This window comes from Anopheles coluzzii, chromosome 2 (assembly GCF_943734685.1).
Source record: "Anopheles coluzzii chromosome 2, AcolN3, whole genome shotgun sequence".
Classification (NCBI taxonomy): domain Eukaryota; kingdom Metazoa; phylum Arthropoda; class Insecta; order Diptera; family Culicidae; genus Anopheles; species Anopheles coluzzii.
The window spans coordinates 41,468,427-41,488,823 of NC_064670.1; the positions used below are offsets into that span (position 1 = coordinate 41,468,427).

Genomic DNA, 20,397 nt, shown 5'->3' on the forward strand with positions numbered 1-20,397 from the left:
AATTAACTACACCTGGGTAAGCGAACGGTTCTGTACGCAACCAACCCGATAGGACGTCATTCTGCCCTGCTTCCTGCGTCCCCTCTGTTGGTCTCATCCCAGACTGGTGCCAGGAAATGAGACCGTGAAATGTTTTCCTAAAGTTTATTCTTTTATGATGGAGCCCCACAAAAATGGGCGCAATTGTAGGAAAAAAGGTGTATATCCTTAAGGTGGTAGCCTTATTTTAATTGGGAAAAGTTCTCCTCGATCGATGCTGAACGTAAAACGAAATGAATTACTTCATTTATTGCACTTGTGTGTTATTTTATTGCTATTTTGATAAGGTCACAATCGGGCAAAGTGTCCTGGGAAATGCATACAGTTGCATTATATGATCGATAATGCACCAAAGATGATTTAGTCCAAAGATGAGCGGCCGCGGGGGCTCCCGTGAATTTAGGATGGTAATTCCAGCAATGGTAATTCCGTGGATGGTAATTCCAGCATATATGACAGTGTGTACAGTAGTCTCATCGAGACTCATACTTAGTGTTTGGTACTTGGGGTCTAAAAATGATCTTGAGTCCTTATATCGTTTCCTAGACATTTGGACCGTTCCTCCTGAATAAAAAAAAAATCGTTTCCTACACTTGAAAAAAAAAAACGATTAAGTATAATTATTCGTAGTTGGGCCGTGTGTTGGATCGTCATCAGGAAGTTTGTGATCTAGGTGTTACACTGAAATCTAGTTTAAATTTCCGTTTACACGTTGACCACACTGTTAACAAGGCATACAAGATGCTAGGTTTTATCTTTCGACAATTCCGTGGATGTAGTCATGTCTTAAGTCTTATGTCGTTGTTTATTTGTCTTGTGCGCACTTTGGTTCCCGAATTGCACTACGATGATTAACAGAGGCAATACAATGGAAGTTTACAAGACTTGATTTAAAATGCAACCATTTCAAAGGACTTTCAACCATGCCAAGCTATCGCTTGTGTTGCTTTCTGCGTAGGTCTATAGACACTCCAAATACCGTTTTTAGGTAAACCAATATGTATTTGTAGCTTAAATATTTATAAAACGAATTAGACGTTGTTTATTAGAGAAGAGCATTTACATCTACGTGCCTTCGAGACCTCTTCACTCTCGTAACTTGCTTGTTGGTGAGAGCAGGCGTACCTTATATGGATACAATGAGCCACTACTAGCTATGACAAGGCAATTCAGAAGATAGTCGAATCACTTTGATTTTAATTTCACGATTTAACGCATTTGAAGGGAATATTGAGGAGTACGTGTTCGATAGCTAAGTAAATAAATAAATAAATAAACTACAGGAGCCCAGCAGTCGAGGGATCTCGAGCATCTTCCCCCCCCCCCCTCCCCTTCCTCGTCAACTCTTTTTAACATTTAGGGCCCCCGACACTCTAAATCCGCCATTGGTGTTAAATACATTATCGCTCTTTATGCATCATTTCATCGTAAAACTCTTGTATCACATTCCTTTAAAAATGATGTTTGATTGAATCCATCACCGTGAGAGATTATATATTCCAATCATCACTCAAGACGTAAACAAATCATCATCTGCAAACAGAACAATCGCAACACTCAATCACGAAACAATCATCTCCATCAAACGTGTGCAGCAACATGTGTGTTTGAACAATGTAATCAAAGAAGTGTTAAACAGGTTGCTATTTATTTACTTCCGTGTTACATCTTTCCCGTGGGGACTCCTTTTGCGACTCGTTTTTAGCTGTCACCAGTAGAAACTGATCAACAGGTTCCTCTGCTGGGGGAAACTCTGTGTGGGAAAGCTGTGTCATGCCGTGCTGCTGTTGTGTTGCAACTGCCATACAAGGTCAAAACTTGCCCCTTTCGCTGGTGGTAACGCTGGCATGTGACAGGTTTAATTGAATTTATCTCGACCCATCGTTTTGCTTCCCATCTTTTTGCGACTTTGCTGGATAGTTCAGGCGCACGATTCAGGCAAATGCAAAAGTGCTAATCCCCTTGCGAGGCATCCGTGATTTTCGCTCGCGGTAACCAAGGTCCCCAAAGGATGGCAAACAACAGTGTACAAACGCGCTACACACACAAACACGCGCGATTGAAGAAAGGTTGACATGTGCTTCTTTGTAGCTAACGCGCGCGAGAATGGTGTTCGAAGGGAAAAGCAAAACCTGAAGCGCAAGGAGTAACAAGAGCAGCGAAACTGTCATCTGGCATTCTGCTGAGTTTACTGCGGCTGGGACGGTTGAATGGGAACGATGTTATTTTTATTGCATTCTGTTGCAGTGCCGCCATATCAGCTGGCCTTGAATGGCCACCCCCTTCGGCGCCGACCGCAAGAATGATTGTGTCAATTTGTAAACATTTCTCTGCACTTTCCTTCCCATGCGCGCTGCGGTAGAAAGGGCGGACAGGCAATGGAGATCGAGGCACGATACCGAAGATATTGTGCTTTGCGATTCTGGTTCCATGCCTTTCCAATGCTAAATGTTGTGACCCGTAAGCGAAAAGTGAGCCACCGCGGGCGTTTTATGATTTTGCCGATACTGATACCGTTGCCAGTGGTGGTGGCAAACGATGGCAAAAAAGTATTATTTACTACTCGCTGGCTCAGGAAATATCCCAAGTATTTGTAACTTGCCGGGGGCATGGACCATTGAAGTATGACCGAAGCATTACTATGTGGTCGAGGGTAAAGGAAGCGAGCAAACTGTATGATAAGCTTTAAGTACTTCCGGGCGAATATGCATTAAAAATGCTCTAACGCGTTGCAGAAATCAACACTTTAGTATCAGGAGTAGAAACTGATGATAACTTTCCCTTATTTAGTAGTTGTGAGTCTAGACATAGAAACATTAACTGCTGCAACACACCACAACAAAGGAGTGGTGTGGTTCGGTTTGAAAGCATACACTCTTTTTACAGATAAAATCATTACCAGCTCTTCCTTTGTCTCGAACTCAATGCAACGAGGGTGGCTTAAGAGATTTAGCCAAGCCCAAACTGAATCAATACCCATAAGACACTGTGAAATATGCACTCTTGATACCGATTCTTACCAAACTTCAGCCGGTGTAGGTGCTTGTTGTATCCGATAGCTTCAACCTTAATACCGTCCCAGAAACAGACTTTCAACAGCATTGTGAGCATTTTTCGATCCTTTTGTCAATACCAACGCGGCGCTTTAGATGGACTCGTGACCAAAAATGGACCCACCACCGTGATGCTTGGACGGATTAAAGCGCCTTGAGGATGCATTTTGTTGTTCTATTTCCACGCCGCTTCCAGCACCAACAAAGGCGGAAAAACAACAGCGTGTCCTAGTGAAGACAGCATCAGAAGGGAAAAACAACACACCCGCGGGATAGTTGGACCAAGCGAAGGAGAATGAGAGAGAGAGAGAGAGAGAGAGAGAGAGAGAGAGAGAGAGAGAGAGAGAGAGAGAGAGAGAGAGAGAGAAGGACAGCAGTGCGTTAAGATTGTCGCGATTCCCACCGTTGATGGCTTGAATGGTATTCCGCTTAAAATTCCACGCACTTCGCATTGTACGCCTCTAGGGTTGGACGGTTGGCTGCCGTTAAGCGTCACTCACTGTTGCCACCGGTGTCTTTTGGGATGGGAGAAATTGTTGTCCCGTTTTCAGGCGTTCATTGTAAAGGTTAGTCGTGACGTGATTAAAAGCGTTGAAAATCCGACACGAGATGCACTGCTTCTAACTTTTGTAACGTCGTTGACACACATTGTCCAAGAAGTTGGCATCAAGGGAGCGAGCGTGTGCAACTTCACACGGTGAGTACAATCGTGCATCAATTACTGCAACACTTGGGCAACATGAAGTTAGCAAAACCGGCTGGGACGTGTACGGTGAAGGACTCTTCGGGCTCCTTCTTGTTATGCTTTCAATCTGCCAATCCAAGCTAATCTGCTCACTTCAAACCAGATGGCCCTCGCAGGCAGTGTCCAGCCGACGGCAATCAAGACCCTTATGCTTCTCGTCCCCGTGTCCGACGCGGACGACACACGACCCACGATGGACAGGTCCGCAAAGTAAACCCAACCAAGGAACGTGATCAAATTCAGCTCCTATGTGAGTGGTTGTCAGAGGCTTTATCTTTTGCTTCCTCCCGCCCTCACAGCACTGTTCCGCATGGTTTTTGTATTCTTTCGGCACCCATCAATGTGGGATGGATTTGCTAAAAACGGTCCAGTCGATCAGGGGTAGAGATCCTTCCGTCCCACCACCAGACACTGGATATGAGATGAATTTCTTTCGGGTTTGAGACAAACGGTGAAAATGAATCGTGAACAAAGATGGAGAGTTCGTAGGAAATAAAACATGCCCTAAACGTGACAATTAGGTTATCAATTTTTTCTCACCCATGGGTGAGATTACCGCAGCAATGGAGACGCCTGGTGGCGGTATCATATCGTGCAGGAAGCGAGCGATGTTTGGGTGTGTTTTTTCGGTTTGGGAGGTGAATGAAAAGGGATAGGAGACCTTCTTCCATTCTTGATTGTTCCGTGTTTGATGTCCATGTGTGTTCGTGTGGTTGTGTGTATGCTTCCGTTTTTCGTCACGTCTGATTGAAACGCAATGAACCGTGGTGACGTGATATCCATCGTTCATCATATTTTCCTTCGCCGAAACAATCTGTCCTGTCATGTTGGGGTGCATGTGCGGCTGGAATGCGGTTGGAATGCGTACGATGATTTACTTTTTGTCTGCTTCATCGGTAGCATCGGTACCAAGGATACAATTGATGCAATATAGCTACGGTTCCAATAATTCCGATGCAATGTATCCACGTAATGGGAACGTTTCTCTGCAGAAACTGTTCGTAAAAGCTGTTACACACTTGGGCCAATTATGTGTACGCAAATGGAAGTGGTGCAAAAATACTACTTTGAGAATGTGTAATGTGCGGGACGGATATTTCGTTTGCTGTTTATAATTGGATTTCAATTTGGAATGTACGTTGCCGATTAAGACGTTTACGATGCTTTCATTCATTTATTTACAACACATTCGAACACACATTCGAACGCATTTTAAATACAAACTTTTTTATGCTTTTGACTGCTTGTAAAATTTAAAATGTCTTTCATATTTGTGCTTCATATAATTTTGTCTAGCCTGTTTGTGTTTACTGAACAATTAACAAGCATATATAGCGTTATCTTTAACAGTTAGTAAAGGAAAGCGTCCTTATTATTTGAAGGAAGTTAGATAAATAGGTTACATTAACTTCTTTAGTAAAATATTTTTATTATATTATCCAGCGCTAAAACCTCTTTGAGGTTTTGGCCCATTTTAGGAGTGTCCGAAAGCGCTTTTTTCGATCAGTTTTAGTAAAATATAATGACTCATTTATTAACATCATTGTGTTTAACACGATAATAATTACAAAACCACGACGAACGGATGTGCTTATAGAATTTACGTCGTAGTTTCTATCTAAATGCACTAATGATCCTATAATTTTCCTGCCAGCAGTAAAAAAAACACAAAGTCCCATAATGTTAAGATCCAAAATAGAGGAACTTGCGACGCAAAACATATGAGTTGTGTTTGATAGATAGTTGCAGAATACACAGACTCTTTTTACATATTCTTCTTCTATTTGGGGTAACGTCCTACGCGGACATGCTGGCCTATACAGGCTCTCAAGACTTAATTCGTTACCACGCAGCCGGATAGTCAATCCTTGCTACGGGGGGCGGTCCATTCTAGGCTTGAACCCATGACGGGCATGTTATTGAGTCGTTACTTGTTGTGTAAATCTCACTTACCATCACCAGCTTTAATGATGATGATGATTTTAGCTTTTTTTTGCTTTTCATCATCATCCGAGTTGACGACTGTACTACGGGACCGCTCCAATTTTTTTACAGATTATTGAAACAATTAAAGCATTGATAAGCAGTTTTCTTCCAACAATACAGACGCTTGCTTATTCACACGTTTTGTGGTATTTTGGAGTATGATTTGAATTGCAATTTCTATAGGCATGATTCCCCTAACTGGTGAATTATTTCACAAATAGTTTATTTGTGAAGCATTGTGATCCATCAGTAATCCATAAAGATCAATAATTTTCAGTACTACTTTTGTATTACTTTTGTCTGATTTATTTACCCATTGTCCCTAGCTCTATTATTTTGCTGATTGTTCCTTCCGTTACTTTTCTATGGCTTTAAAACTCATCCGTAGTTTGTTGGTTTCAACTCAGAATATATGCTTTTCCATGGGATTTTATACATTTAATGTGTACCTCGTATTCACGCAAAATTGAACTCAGCACCTGCTCCTTCTTTTGCGCCCCAAAACGGTTTGCTGCAGGTGTTTATGTCGCTCACGTGACATGCGCCCGATGATAAAACGAAACACGTTTGAATAAATACGATTGCTTTAATGCTCATTTGTCTAAATATAAAAACGCCCGGCAATGCCCTCCGATGCGCCCCGAAAGCACAAAGCACACCAACACGCCAGAGTAAACCCATTTCGTGCACCGTTTCCGCCGGCCGATTTAGGAACCTACGCGTGCAATATGCTCACCGTGACCGGGGCGTAATCACGGATGCGCGTCAACCAAAACGACCAACGACACGTTCAGTTGTTTCAGGGAAGTTGTTGTTTTACATGGGCGAAAAATTGGCCACCCTGCTCTGCCATACAATGGGCTTTCATTAACATTCCGACGATGTTTGGGAAGCTCGGTGTGGGTTTTATTGCAGTTTCGTTCATCATAATTTGGTCACCACCTCCATCCGTACCACGGTGAGCCGGGACCGGTGTGACATTAAATGCGATAGCATCTTCGAATGGAAGAGTCTGAACGCGTTTTTCTTTTGCGAGGACTACACATGCAAACATTAGCCTAGGTCGTAAGGTAGGCGCATCGTGTGAGGAACTTGTCGAACAATAGCTCATCAACCCCCTGGCGGCGGGTGTCCTTTCGTGCGAAGGAATGCAAATATTTATCTAATGCTCTTGCCTCAATACACCAGCAGAATACACACACACAAAGACATGTGCACGCGTATGGAAAAAGGGTAGCAAATGGCCGAAGATAAACTTCCGGCAAGAATATGCTGCTCCACTGCTGGAAAACATGGGTGTGGGGTTATTTGGATTTAAACAGAGCAAGCAAACTGCGTCCAAAATGCACAGCCCCTGGTTGGTCGATTGGTCGGTAGGTTGGATGGGCTCTTGGGAGGTTCTCATACACTCACACACCGGTTTCCGGTTGACCGGATTGTTTCGAACCTCCGACCCTCGGGAGACAAATCTTCGTTCCGGGAGTTCTGATATGCGCCAAGAACTAGTGCACACAAGCCATCGAACTCCATACGCGTTCCAGTGCCCGCTGTTTGCATTACCGATCCCGATTGCGTTGCTAGCTATTGCAGCATGACCAACAATGGTTAGGCAATGAACTGCTTCCGTTCTGTATTTTGCCGGAAACGATACATTTCATAATACTGAGCAGCATGGTTTCCAGATTCGACCCGCTACGTTCACCAGCTATCGCTACATTTCCAGTGTTTAACGGAAATGATGAACTTCTTTTTGGCTTTTTTGTCTCCACCGCGCAAAACCAAGCCACACAAACCTTATGACACATCGTAGAACAATCTTTGATTCCGCGGGGAAAATTGAGGAAACTTTTGCTTACAATTTATAATGTAGTCGGTACACCCATCCCTGCATGTTGGTGCAAACAATTTCTTACGCGACGCCCAATTATTAAACACAGCATTTTGTCGTGTTGTCTAGCCCACTCGCGTCGCCTTTCTCTATTGGCACGGGGAAATGGTGGACACTGGCTAGAGAATTATCGCTTTCTTGCATCGTCGCGGGTGCCATGAAAGCTATCTGCTTCCGCGGCGGAAGATACATTTCACTGTCCACATTTCCTCGCAATCCGATTCCGAGAAAGACGTTTTACTTTCCTGGACCTGGTGGGGTCCGCCGTCCGGTGTATGATGATTTCGTTGACCAGAGAGCGATCCGATCCGCTGGTGGGTGTTGGACATTGGGACTTTGCGGGTGGATGATGACAACACATTTTTCGCGCACATTTTAACGCTCCCAAGGAATGTGAAGCAATTGAACCACGCAAAACAATTCGGATCATGTTTAATATTAGAAAACAAATTAAATTTCCTCGCACAGCTTCGCACACTTTGCTGCCCCATGGCAGTGAACGCACATTTTAGAGATTGCCAACAAAGGACCTTTTGATATATGATACGTTTGATATGTCTTTGTCTCTTTAAAGCATTGTGCTAATTTTGGGCTATTAGTGTGGAAGGCTATTAACCGAATTATTTCCAGCAAAGATACTGGCTTGCCAGACGGGTAATAAATGCTTCAGTTATGGTGGCGTCTCGAGGCCACCGACTTTTATGGTTGCTTTTGAAGGACAGTGCATTCACGGGAACTAATTTCACACTTCTTTCACATAGCAGTATGTGTCATTTAAATATAGCGAAAGGAATCTTAATTTTGTTAGTCATGTTTAGTGTTTAAAAGCAGCTTTTTTGAGAAATTAGTTAATTTATTAAAAAATGTGAAGATAAGTTATCATTCAGTTTTGACCTAGAGGACACATGATTAAGAATTGCCCTCATTGTTTTAGCTATGATTTCCAATTGTAACGCTCCGTTGAGATGAAATAAATGGAAATAGCTTTTTTATGTTAAAGTAGCATAAAATCGATTGTTATCTTCTATTCCTTTCTTTTCATTGATTATCAGTTTAATCCAGCTAAAAAACTTTTTTCGCAAAGTATTCCGTTTTGATGGTTTCATCAATCATCGTTTTTACAATTAGCTATGTAGATACTTCATTTAGTCAGTAATCATTCGTTTCTTTTTCATCAAAGTTTGTTAAAAGATGGATTTGTTTTTTGGCAAAATTGGAGTCATTGTTTATTCGAAGCTTGCTTAATCTGAGCTTCTTGGCTGACTTCGGACGTTACGGCATATCCTAATACTTAGCATGTTTTGGACCACTACAATGCACCTTTGGACTACGGAAATATAGACTACGGAAAACACAATGATGGACTATGGAAAACTATGAAAAGCATGAATTTTTCGCTGTTTTTCTCATAAATAATATGTATCTTTTCTGAATTACAGGCAATAAGTCCGTATATTCCTTGAATCAAAAATTATTAGCATTTTTTTAATTATACTGAAGTCGTGCAGTAAAATGCAAATATATTGATAATTTTTGAAAACTGCACCATATTTTTTAAAATTATTGCAGAAAAGAAAATATTTTCTATTTTTTCATCACTTTCATGTCTCCTTTTCCAGTAATTGTGTTGCTCATTTTGAATCCTCTCTTAGATTCGATTTTAATCGATGTTTTCTAAAAATATTTTATATTTTCGATTATACTTTTGCCTTTTCGGAAAGGAAGAAACATAATCGTCACCATTACGTGAATTGCCGAACCACTCAGTGCAGTGCAACACGTTGCGGAAACAATTCACATATTTCACCCCCAAAGCTCTTTAATGGCACCGTTCGGTCGTTCAATTAACACTTGCTGAATCCCTGCCGGAGGGTAATTGATTAAATTAGACACTCTAAGACTTCCTTTCTCCGTCACCAGCGTTACACACCTGTGTAGGGTGCTTTGCGAGCGTTTTATCCCACTTCAAAATCGATTTACCCTACTTGCTACGCAATAAGGATGATGTCAATTAATCGGATGGTATCGGTTTTTGCAAACAGGCAAATGAATTGAGTTGTAATCTTGTAACACTCCATAACCTATTGGCACAATCTTGCACAGGGATCTATACTAATCGACACATTCGTTCGCCACACCGTCAAACACAAAGTTGCGCTTACCAGGAATGTAACGTATCAGCGTACTTCCGTCGGCCACCAACCAAGCTGCCGTGAAGTAGTGCAGGAACTGTGGATATTTAGCTTCCGGTCACCAAAAACACACCGTAATGCACTCTAGCAGCCACTCGACTCCAGACGGCACCAGTCAAAAAGATATGTTTGTGTGGCTTTTCACCGAATTTATTCACTTCTATCAGACGCGAAGCGTTTACCTTTCCCTGTGCACCGTACACTTGCAAGCAAAGCACCGAATCATTTGCCCGCACTGCTGTAGTCCCGAAAACTGGCCCTCACTACTGGAAAGAACGACGTTTGCCACCTCGATCCTCGCCTATATCGGGGACTCGCACCGCACTGGCACACTCGTGGCGTGTTGACTTTATCTCCGTACAGCAGTTGATGAGCATTTACAGCCATCGCTTATCGTCCTGCCGCTTTTATATTATTCGGCGTTGAGCATTTTTGCCACCGCACCGCACACAAAACTAACTGTTGCGCCGGCCCGCAACACCACACCGACGTGACGGACCACGTTGCGAGCGGTTTTCCCGCGGCTTTTTCCCGACCGAACACTTCGGGGCGTGCGAAAAGCGCACACATCCTCCGTGCCCGCCCCGTTAGCATGCTTGGCACGTTCCACTGGCGGGTTGGGGCGACACGACTCGGGCGCGAATCGTGCCGTGTTCATCCGTGAGCAGCCCCGAGACACATCAAAATGAACCGGAAGCCTCACGAGCGAGCCTCGTGAACACACAGCGCAAAAGCTCTTTGGACTCAGCGACCACGTGTTGCCGTTACGCGTTCAAATCAACTCCATTCATTTTGATTCGCTCGCAACGGAACACTCTTCATGCAAACCCACTTCCGGCATAGTTATGTGGATGATAAAGCTCGAAATTCGGGCTCCATGTGCGGTTCTTTATTGTTTTTCTTCATTTCGGACCCGTTTAAACACACGAGACGGGCCACTGCCTGGTAGCAAACCAGTCAATGATTACACGTGCGAATTGGCAGGAAAACTTCGCAGGCCCGGCGTCTCGGCCGAGTCTTATTTGAAGATTCAAGCAGCAGGGCCAGACTCTTGGATCGATTTAGTCATTCGCGTGGCGTGGCAAAGCCACAGCTGCACAGGATTACGCGACACTCTACGCCGCTCGTTCATCGTCAATGGCAACGGCTTTGATTAATGAGAGGACTATTAATTTGGTTAATATTTGCCCGCACTGTGACTGTGACGAACCGGTGGGCACTGACAGCAGGAACGTTTCTTCGGCGTGCATTCGAGGTGCGGAAAATACAGCGTTGGCTAAAAAAAGAAGAGATCCAGGCTAGAGATTTGAATTAAACCAATCCCAAAGGGGCTTTTTGCACTGGAGTGACAAATATTAAGCTATGGAAAAGATCAACATGGAAGAATAAATAAATTAGATCTTTGTACGTTTTCGCCAGAGTATTCCGGAAGTACAATAGTATTACATGATATTGAGCTCATATGTTATGAACAAATGATTATGTTGTTTATGGTTTATTCAAAAAGTCAGTTAAAAAGTCGTACGAGGATTGTGAGATCAAATTTAACATTTTAACATTGAATTATATGTTCACTTACTATAATGTTGATGTGCGAGGAGTGAATTCCACAACAGTTTATTTATAATAAAATTATAAGAAAGTAGCTCATATTATGTCGAGTTTGAAAAATGATTCTATAGTGGAAAGCCATTTTAACAACCCTAAAAGTGAAGTGATGGTAGGGAAAACGGCAGAAGTAGTTAATTTCCTCGAAAAATAGGTCAGGTCTACTTTGATGCTTTATTAATTCATCATTTCCTCCAAAACGTTGTTGCTGTTGTTGTTTTGGATTTTATGGGAACTTAATTCCTATGTGCTATCACCTTAGAATAATTGTCGCTTGTTGTGGCTAAAAGAATCGCCATCGCAAATTGTTAGCAGTACAACAAACTGTAGTACATCTTTTTTTGCGCCAAAACCCACTATTAATATATATTTTATATTCAATATTATATCTAATATTAGGCTTCTTATTACTTTGATTGTTACCTGTTTACTTTTCATCATTTTAGTTATCGTCTAAAATATTATCATTATTGAAAAAAAATATTTAACTTTAATATTACAACATAGGATGCACATTCAGGCTAACATATATCCCATTCAGGGTGATAAATCTATATCAGTATCTCTATTAGTCCTTTATATCCTTGATGCAGCGAATAGCGAATATCCATTTCCGTCGTGAGTTTGAGCCTCATATGGACAATCCCCCAGTAGTAAGGACTGACAGTCTGACTATTGTTACGCGAAAATGAAGAAAACAATACTTAATAACCAACAAAAAAATTAAGAATTATCTTTTTTTAACTACCACGTTAGTCCAACAACAAAAAGAAAGTATTGTATCACATAGTGTTTCTTGTTTACTATTGTTTTCGTAAACAACAGAATAATTCATGAAGCAAAGGTTTTTTTCGCATCAGAATTTTTCCGCAGCTTTAGTTAACTTCAATGTTGATATGAACCTGAAACTTCTTCGGTTCACCCTTTTCACCGTAACCAAACACACCATGTACGCATTCGTTCGATACCGCCATGGGAAATGATTCATTGTGCCTTATCTCCGGTGGCCTGCGTGGACTATCTGATACCACGGCCAAATACGGTTAATGCAACCCTCACATCTCTCTCTCTCTCTCTCTCTATCTCCCTCTTTCTCTGTGCCCCGTTTTCACCAAAAATCCCGTTAATAAATCTGGAAACTTTTATTACCGACCGTGGCGACACTCGTGTTACACAGCACGCTCGCCAAACCACGGGGCAACCAGCAGGACAACATAAGCTTCTGGTCGTCGATAAATTGCCATGGTAGGAGAAAAACAAATACCGCTGCTCGCATGAGCATACCCAGCTAGGTTGCTCGGATAAAAGGTGTGTGTGCTGCTGTGTAAGTTGCGCAAGCTGAGAACAAAGCCTTAGGAACGTCCCAATTATTGACTTCCGTTCGGTTCGTTACACCCCAAAACAGGGCGACCGGTGTAGGGAAGCAGTTTGAACCCATTAATCTCTACTTGAACTTTTACAGCAAGAAGAGGTGGCTTATTTTGGCACAAGCGTGTACTTTTAAAGAAGTCGTTGAGTACGTAACATGCTGCATAGAGAGATACAATAATTCAAGGTGTATACTTTCTGCTGACTGAGTCTGTTACGTGTAGCCATATGGAAGAAAGACCCCAAAACGTATTAAAGCCAAAAGAACGAATTGCTTGCGGAAATACAACTGATTTTGTTTGTAGGCGTTCGCTCGATACATCGAAGGAACCTAGAACCACTTCCATCCAACTCCAACTATCGATTATACGCGAATAAACATTCATCCATCATCCTCATCGCCAGATGCTTCGCGACGCTGCTTATAGCACGATACAACCACTGCAACAGCATCGCACCATACAATGGCACTGAACCGAGCGATTATTTCAGCGACAATAACGATTCAATTTCCCCTGTTGACGGATAAGGGGCGTCGGAATTGGAAAGCTCTGGCTGGGATGCAGATTAGAACGCGCGCTTCAAAGACTGCCAAGGTCAGCAAACAACATGTTGTTTATGTGTTCCAACTGGGAAGATCTTTTCGTTCGTTTGAGGATATTTAATACCGCACCTTATTTGCGCTCCGATCGGTGTGATATCATCGACCAAAACAAAGGAACGGGTATCCTTCATTCGCTCTGTGGAACGTAACGAGAACGATTGCAGCGAACCATTTGTGGGAAGAAAATCTTTGAGAACACAACCGGGCAATTGTTCGCCCAGCAACTCTTGCACACTTTGAAAAGAAAACGAAAATAATTTGCGCTTACACTTTGGCTTTAACTTTCTACTGCCAGCCCAAGAATTACCCCGTCTTACGCTAATCCATCATTATGCTACGGGTTGATAAATAGCACCCTAAATGAACTTCCGGCCTCCGGTCCTTCTTTATACACGCAAAATATATCGAGTGTGTTGGAACCGCTGCTCGCCGGACACCCGTTCGCTCGACGCTCAATCGACGCGTTCGCCCTGCTGCGGGTGTTTTGAATGTGTTGCCGAGGCAAAAAGGTTTCAAATTCCCGTCATTTTTAGCATCAAACGCTCCGGAAAAAGTCTAACCGTCCCAAAGTAGTTACGCTCGGGGTTTTCACGACTCATGTGGGTCGAGGGTGTCTTTGTGTCTGTATGTGCATATGAGTTTGTGAGAAGCCACAAAATGGGACGATAAAAATCATTTCTTACGCTGATGGAGCCGTGTTTAGATGGATGAGAAAATACAACCGAAATCATTTGTTGTCGGCAACAGCCGGCCCCGGGATACGCAGGAATCTCGTAAAGTAGCTTAGTGAACGGTGTGCTTCAGGGGGTATTTTGGTACAAATAGCTCAATTGTTCGAAGATTGCTACATTACAGCTCGATGTTTTGTTTGGTCAAATATTCTATGGTACAGTTCTTTCTTTGATTATTGTCAGGTCAATAGCTATGTGACGTTGACATAGGCATGCATTATGAATAAAGACAGGGAGAACTTAAAATGGTAGTAACATTGAAAAAGATTAAAAAAAAAAATAGTTTCTGGAACATATCTTTGATACATCAATACAGTTATCAGTTTTCTAGATAGAAAATTTCGTTTCTATAAAAAAAACTTTTGCAGGAAGATCCTCATTTTTTAAGATGTTTTTCATTTCAATTATACTTGTTTAATATTGTTATTGTCATACCATCTCTTCATTGATTTCAAAGCCGCATATGATAGCATAGCCAGGGTAAAACTGTATAGCGCTATGAGCTCTTTTGGAATCCCGGCCAAACTGATAAGGCTAGTAAGAATGACTATGACCAACGTCACTTGCCAGGTGAGGGTGGATGGAAAACTCTCAGGACCTTTTGCTACCACCAAAGGTCTGCGCCAGGGGGTCTCTTATTCAACCTGGCGCTAGAATGGGCCATCCGCGACTCGAGAGTGGAGACTACGGGAACCATCTTCTATAAGTCAACCCAGATCCTGCCATACGCTGATGATATAGACATCATTGGTCTGCGGCTCTCCTATGTAGCCGAAGCCTACCAAGGGATCGAGCAGGCGGCAGAGAGCCTCGGATTGCAGATAAACGAGGCAAAGACCAAACTAATGGTGGCAACATCAACGGGCCTACCAATAAATAATCAGAATCTACGTAGGCGTGATGTACAGATAGGTGAACGCACTTTCGAAGTCGTCCCAGATTTCACCTATCTGGGGTCAAAGTTCAACAACGACAACAGCATGGAAGCTGAGCTGCGCGCAAAAATGCTGGCTGCCAACTGGTCATTCTACAGCCTGTAAAATTAGTTCACATCAAAGAACCTGTCGCGACGGACGAAGCTGGGACTATATAGTACCTATATAGTTCCGGTACTCACATACGCCTCTGAGACATTGACACTGTCCAAATCTGACGAAACCCTCTTAGCCGCGTTGGAGAGGAAGATGCTCGGAAGGATACTTGGCCCCCTATGTGTTGAAGGACAATGGAGGAGCCGCTATAATGACGAGCTATACGAGATGTACGGCGCCCTCACTGTCGTACAGCGTATCAAGCTCGCCAGGCTCCGGTGGGCTGGCCATGTTGTACGCATGGAAACGGACAACCCAGCCCGTAAAGTCTTGTTAGGTACTTGTCCACAAGGACAAGGGCGTGGTAGGCCCAAATTGAGGTGGCAAGATGGCGTCCGCAATTAAGGCCGTGATAACGGACTGGCAGACGAAGGCGCGAAACCGTGAGCGGTTTCGGACACTCCTGAGGCAGGCCAAGACCGCAAAGCGGTTGTAGGCCGGATAAGTAAGTAAGTAAGTAATATTGTTGTTTTACAAGTGGATAAAAAAGTTGTATTTAAAAAAATCTATAATAATAAAATTAAAATAAACAAAGTTAATATAGTTCTAGTATAATTATAGAAAAAGATTGAACCTAATATGAAAACTTATCTCTTGTACAGTTTAAAAGGTCATTGCATCATTAAGAATTTGATATCGCACATCTATTAAGATTACATCTACTTCTTCTAATTTGATGCAACAATCTTAATTGAACTAAGCCTCTCTCAGGTTCTAGGTTATCTGTGGCTTGTTTGTGTACTCATAACCAGGTTAGTCAGTCCTGCGTATAGGAGCTTGGTCCACTTGCGTCATACCTGCTCCTGTAACAGACTTACTACACACCATGTCCTTGATACTAATATAGCTGTTCATATTTGTGTTCCCATTGTATGCTATCCGTTGTATGTGTCTGTGCACTTGACACAATTGTATTTGCAGTGTATTTTCTCCTTTTCTAAAAATCATCTTTCGTTGCAGGTACAAAAGAAATGTCAACAATTACACCGTTACCTATGCTAAGCTTTGCTCAAGCATTTCGTTGACCTACAAACGCAACAATCACTCCTTAGAAACCGAAACATCCCCGTAATGGTTGCCCCCCTTGCCACGCCATACCATTGCCGGACAGGATGCGCAAACAGCTGAAGCAATTGTCTGCCACCATTATGTTTTCCATGGGTTCCAGAAGAATGCCACTACCATTCCTACTTGTTTTGCACAAAACTAGGTGAGTGTTATTAAATTAAGCTGACAGCTGAGACTTTACCACCACTCGGCGCCGTCGTCGTTCATTGGAAATGACAAAAATATAGCACAAACGCATGGCCTTCTCGGTGCGAAGGAGACTTTTACTGTTGCAGGCCCCCATTTCACGCACTCGTGCTTTGTGTCCTTTGTCGTTCCACCGAAGATGGCTCTTTTCAAAACTTCTTAAGCACCACAAATACAAACACACACTCACAGGCACGCAGTGTATGGGTAAGGCTGGCACTGGTGGTGGGACTGGCTGAACAGCAAGCCACAAGATGGCTCCCACAGCGACTCGCCGGAAATATTAATCGTCATCGCCTGTCCCGATGACAATACGGGGGTCGGTTTCGTTATTGCTGTGAACATGTCATTGCAGCTACCGCAGAAGCCATTATTCGTTTCCGGTGTCCTAAATTTCTGCACCATCAAGGAGAGTCGGTCATTCCTTAGCATATGGAGTTTTTCCGCCGTGCCGGGCAGATATGAACGACTGGGGAAACAGGGACGAATTTCATGTAGGATAATTTGAAGGTTATTTTACGCATTTTGTTGTTTCGTTATCTTTGATTTAAACAGTTTTTTTTTCGATCAACGGACATTTACGCTTATAATGCAATAAGTTTGCTTAATGCTGGTTTTTAATAGTGATGCAAACTGTGTTTTCCATTTCACACATTCGGAGGCAGTAAACCGTTCCGCTCCTTTCCACCGTCAGCCAGAGTGCATTAGGGGGCCGTAGGAGACACCGTACTCTCCATTGCGCGACATAATTTATGATACTTGCACCCGCGATGTGAATAAAATGGATGTACCGTGTGCATAATGACGACAGCAGCAAGGTATAATAGCGTTGCCTTTGTCCCCGTGCCCCGATAGACGACAATATGCTCTTGCACGACAATCACAACACGCCGCAGCCCACGCCACTATAAAGGTAGTAAAAGTGGAAAAAAGATAAAGCAAAGCAAAGCAAAAACCCACGACCTCCGCCTTCCTTTTCGGGCAGTGATAACGGAGGGCAAAACGAATGAAAGCGAAATTTCATTTTCACCACAATCACTGTGCATAAACGCGCCATACCAATAAACCGTGCACGCCAATAAAACGCCATTGCCAGATATGGTTGATAATATACAGCGAAAGGTGACAATTGAATGTTTCCGCCCGCGAGTTGGGGGAGAAAAGCGTAATCGAAATCAAAGTGATAATACCAATAAACTGTCTAGGCGATAAGTCAAAGCAAGAGGGAAACCGTTGCGCCCTTGCGACTGTTTTCAATCAAACCGTCAACCGCGAACGGAAGCAACGCGTCATTGTGCGTTTTGCGCACCCAGCATGCATCGCACTTGCAACCTGTCGGACGGATGCTTGTGGACTTCAAACGAAGCAGTTTCGCGGTAATGTTGCCCGTTGAAGGGAGGGGGTAGAATATGAAGCCTTGAAAAGGATAGCCTTTACGCTTCATCGGCTCGAACCTCGGGGAAAGACAACGGGAACTGTAAGTCGATGTTAATCACCGCACAAAAGAATGACGTCATTCGAGCAGAGGAAAGCTTTCGTAAAGCTTCGTCCCCTACCGCTAGGAATGACAATACTCGGTTGACGAAAGCTCGAAGGAAGCGATCCGTTTGGGAGCGCTGCCGTTCGGGCTGAAGGGTGTGGAATTCGGGCCATGGGATTTGATTGAATTCTTCTTCTCTCCGGCTCCCGTGTGAATGGGCGGAAAATGTTGTGACGTACGTAGGACGCACGTTTTACCGTAGTGCGTGGGTTTCTGCTGTTCATGTCCGTACTGCAGGCGTACTTCTATCACTCCGTGCGATGACTCCGCCTTCTAGTTCACTACAGCGGGACGGCAGCTATTATGAGAAGCAACACGGTTGGTTTTGGTTGCTCGTAAATGGTTTAGGTTGCAAATTTTTTATGTTAAATGGTTTGTGTGGTCCTTTCTCCCGTACCGTTTTATATCCTGGTTAATAATCATAAAAGTAATAATAGTATTGTTGAAATGTTTAAGTCAGTTTAAATTTAATTGGATTTTAAGTCAATTTCGTGTTATTTTTGTTGACGCTTAGTAATAATAGCAGTTTTTTTATTATTGTGTATGGTGTCTTGAGTCCTTGCGCTTGATTTTGGTAAAATTTATCAGAAGAAAAAGGATATGACTTATCATTTATTCAATTTGTTTGAATGCTCTTTAGAATCAGCATTCCATATTAAAAGGCTACATTTATGTGTTACCGAACTTGTAATAACATAAATTGGAAATAAATCGGGATCGCTATTTGTTAAACAAACTGTTCCTTTTCACTGTTTTATTTTTTACTGATTTTCATAATTTTGCATGCAACGGTCCCAAAGCATAGCCCAGATAGCAGTATAAATAACACAAATCAAACCAAAACAAAAAAAAATGGCTCTCTCTCTCTCTCTAACGCACACAAACACACCGACCGTTGACCGTCACACATTTGTATGCATCATCAGTCAAACGATGAACAGCCGCTCGGCGCACAACTTTCCAGCGTGCGATTTGCAATGACCCACATTTTCAAGGTGGCACCAATTAAAGGGCAAGGTGGACGCAAAAGACGGGCGGACCCAAAAGAGAATGTTGATCAACGCTTACGGGTTCGGGTGAGCGAGAAGAAGCTGCGGAGCGCACCAAATCTTACACCAACACACCCCATCGAACGCGCGCGCGTGTGTGTGTACCGCGAAGAAAGAACGATGGAATCTCCCGCGAGCATTCCGAAAGCCTCGCGCCTGCCAGCATGGCTTTCGTTTGGGCCAACCTAGCTGACGTACATTGACCCCAAGATTGGCAAGTGGCCCGGGGCACAAACCAAATCGCTTTCCACGCAAGCGACTGTAAGGAGTACAGTGGTGTACAACAATTGGCAACCCGTTAGTAAATTAATAAATTAAATGAAATGAAAGGAATAAATTATTTTAATCTGTTTTTTTTAATTAGATCTACATTTGTTCGTTGAAAATACACATACGTGTGATAATGTTATATTAAGAACTGATTTGCTCCTCATATTCTAATGTTTAATTCATTTTCGTCTAGCTTGATTTCAACAATTACGAATATCAACGTTAGGTATTCTTGGCGTGGTATTAGGAAGTTTGTAAAAAAATTAAGAATCATGAAATATTTGTCTAAGAAATGAAATCTACATAAAATTGAGCGTTGGGGGAGAAAAGTGTAATCGAAATCAAAGTGATAATAAGTGATAAAAAGAGTTGTGTAGAATGTAGTAAAAACAAGTTAAAAGATTTTTTTTTTCTTTGGTACACGAACCATCAAGCATACTTTTTATTTCTAAAGCAACGATCAAAAGAAGCACGAAAACAATATATCATTTAACAAATTATTCCACCATTTCGCAATGACAAAGTTACGTAAAATCTTTCTGACTGCACTGTAACCTGTTGCGCTGCTTTTACTTCAGCTTGCACGAGACCCAAGTGATGGTTACCACCAAATTCTGCTCAGCGCTCTCTCTCTCTCTCTCTCCCTCTCTCTCTCTCTCTCTCTCTCTCTCTCTCTCTTATCACTCTGCCTCTTTCTCTCCGTTCATCAGTTTCACGAAGGATATATTTCATTGTGACATTGTGATCTGTGCATTCCGCTAAACGACATGGAAACGGCTGATCACCATTCAACGGCAGCATCGCTAGAGCTCTGGCCTGTGATCTCGGTTCACTTTTACCAAACACACGCCAAAGCTTGTCGCCCTCAAGGGCAGCAGGGGATTGCCCAGCAACAGAACGTACCACCCAGCGGGCAAAAAGATTCCCAACGGCGCATTGACCAGGTGCACGACCATCCCTTTTTGGGCCGGTTTGCCAA

The 20,397-nt window shown here is 42.9% G+C and overlaps 1 protein-coding gene across 1 annotated transcript in view; it reads right to left on the reverse strand.

The window, feature by feature from the left end:
- The window catches only part of LOC120953704 (helicostatins), a 29,017-nt gene extending 18,721 nt beyond the window's left edge, over positions 1-10,296 (reverse strand). The window contains exon 1 of the mRNA XM_040373878.2: positions 9,874-10,296. The gene's annotated coding sequence lies outside the window, so the exon portion shown is untranslated. The remainder of the gene's footprint in view (positions 1-9,873) is intronic.
- Positions 10,297-20,397: the final 10,101 nt, after the last annotated feature.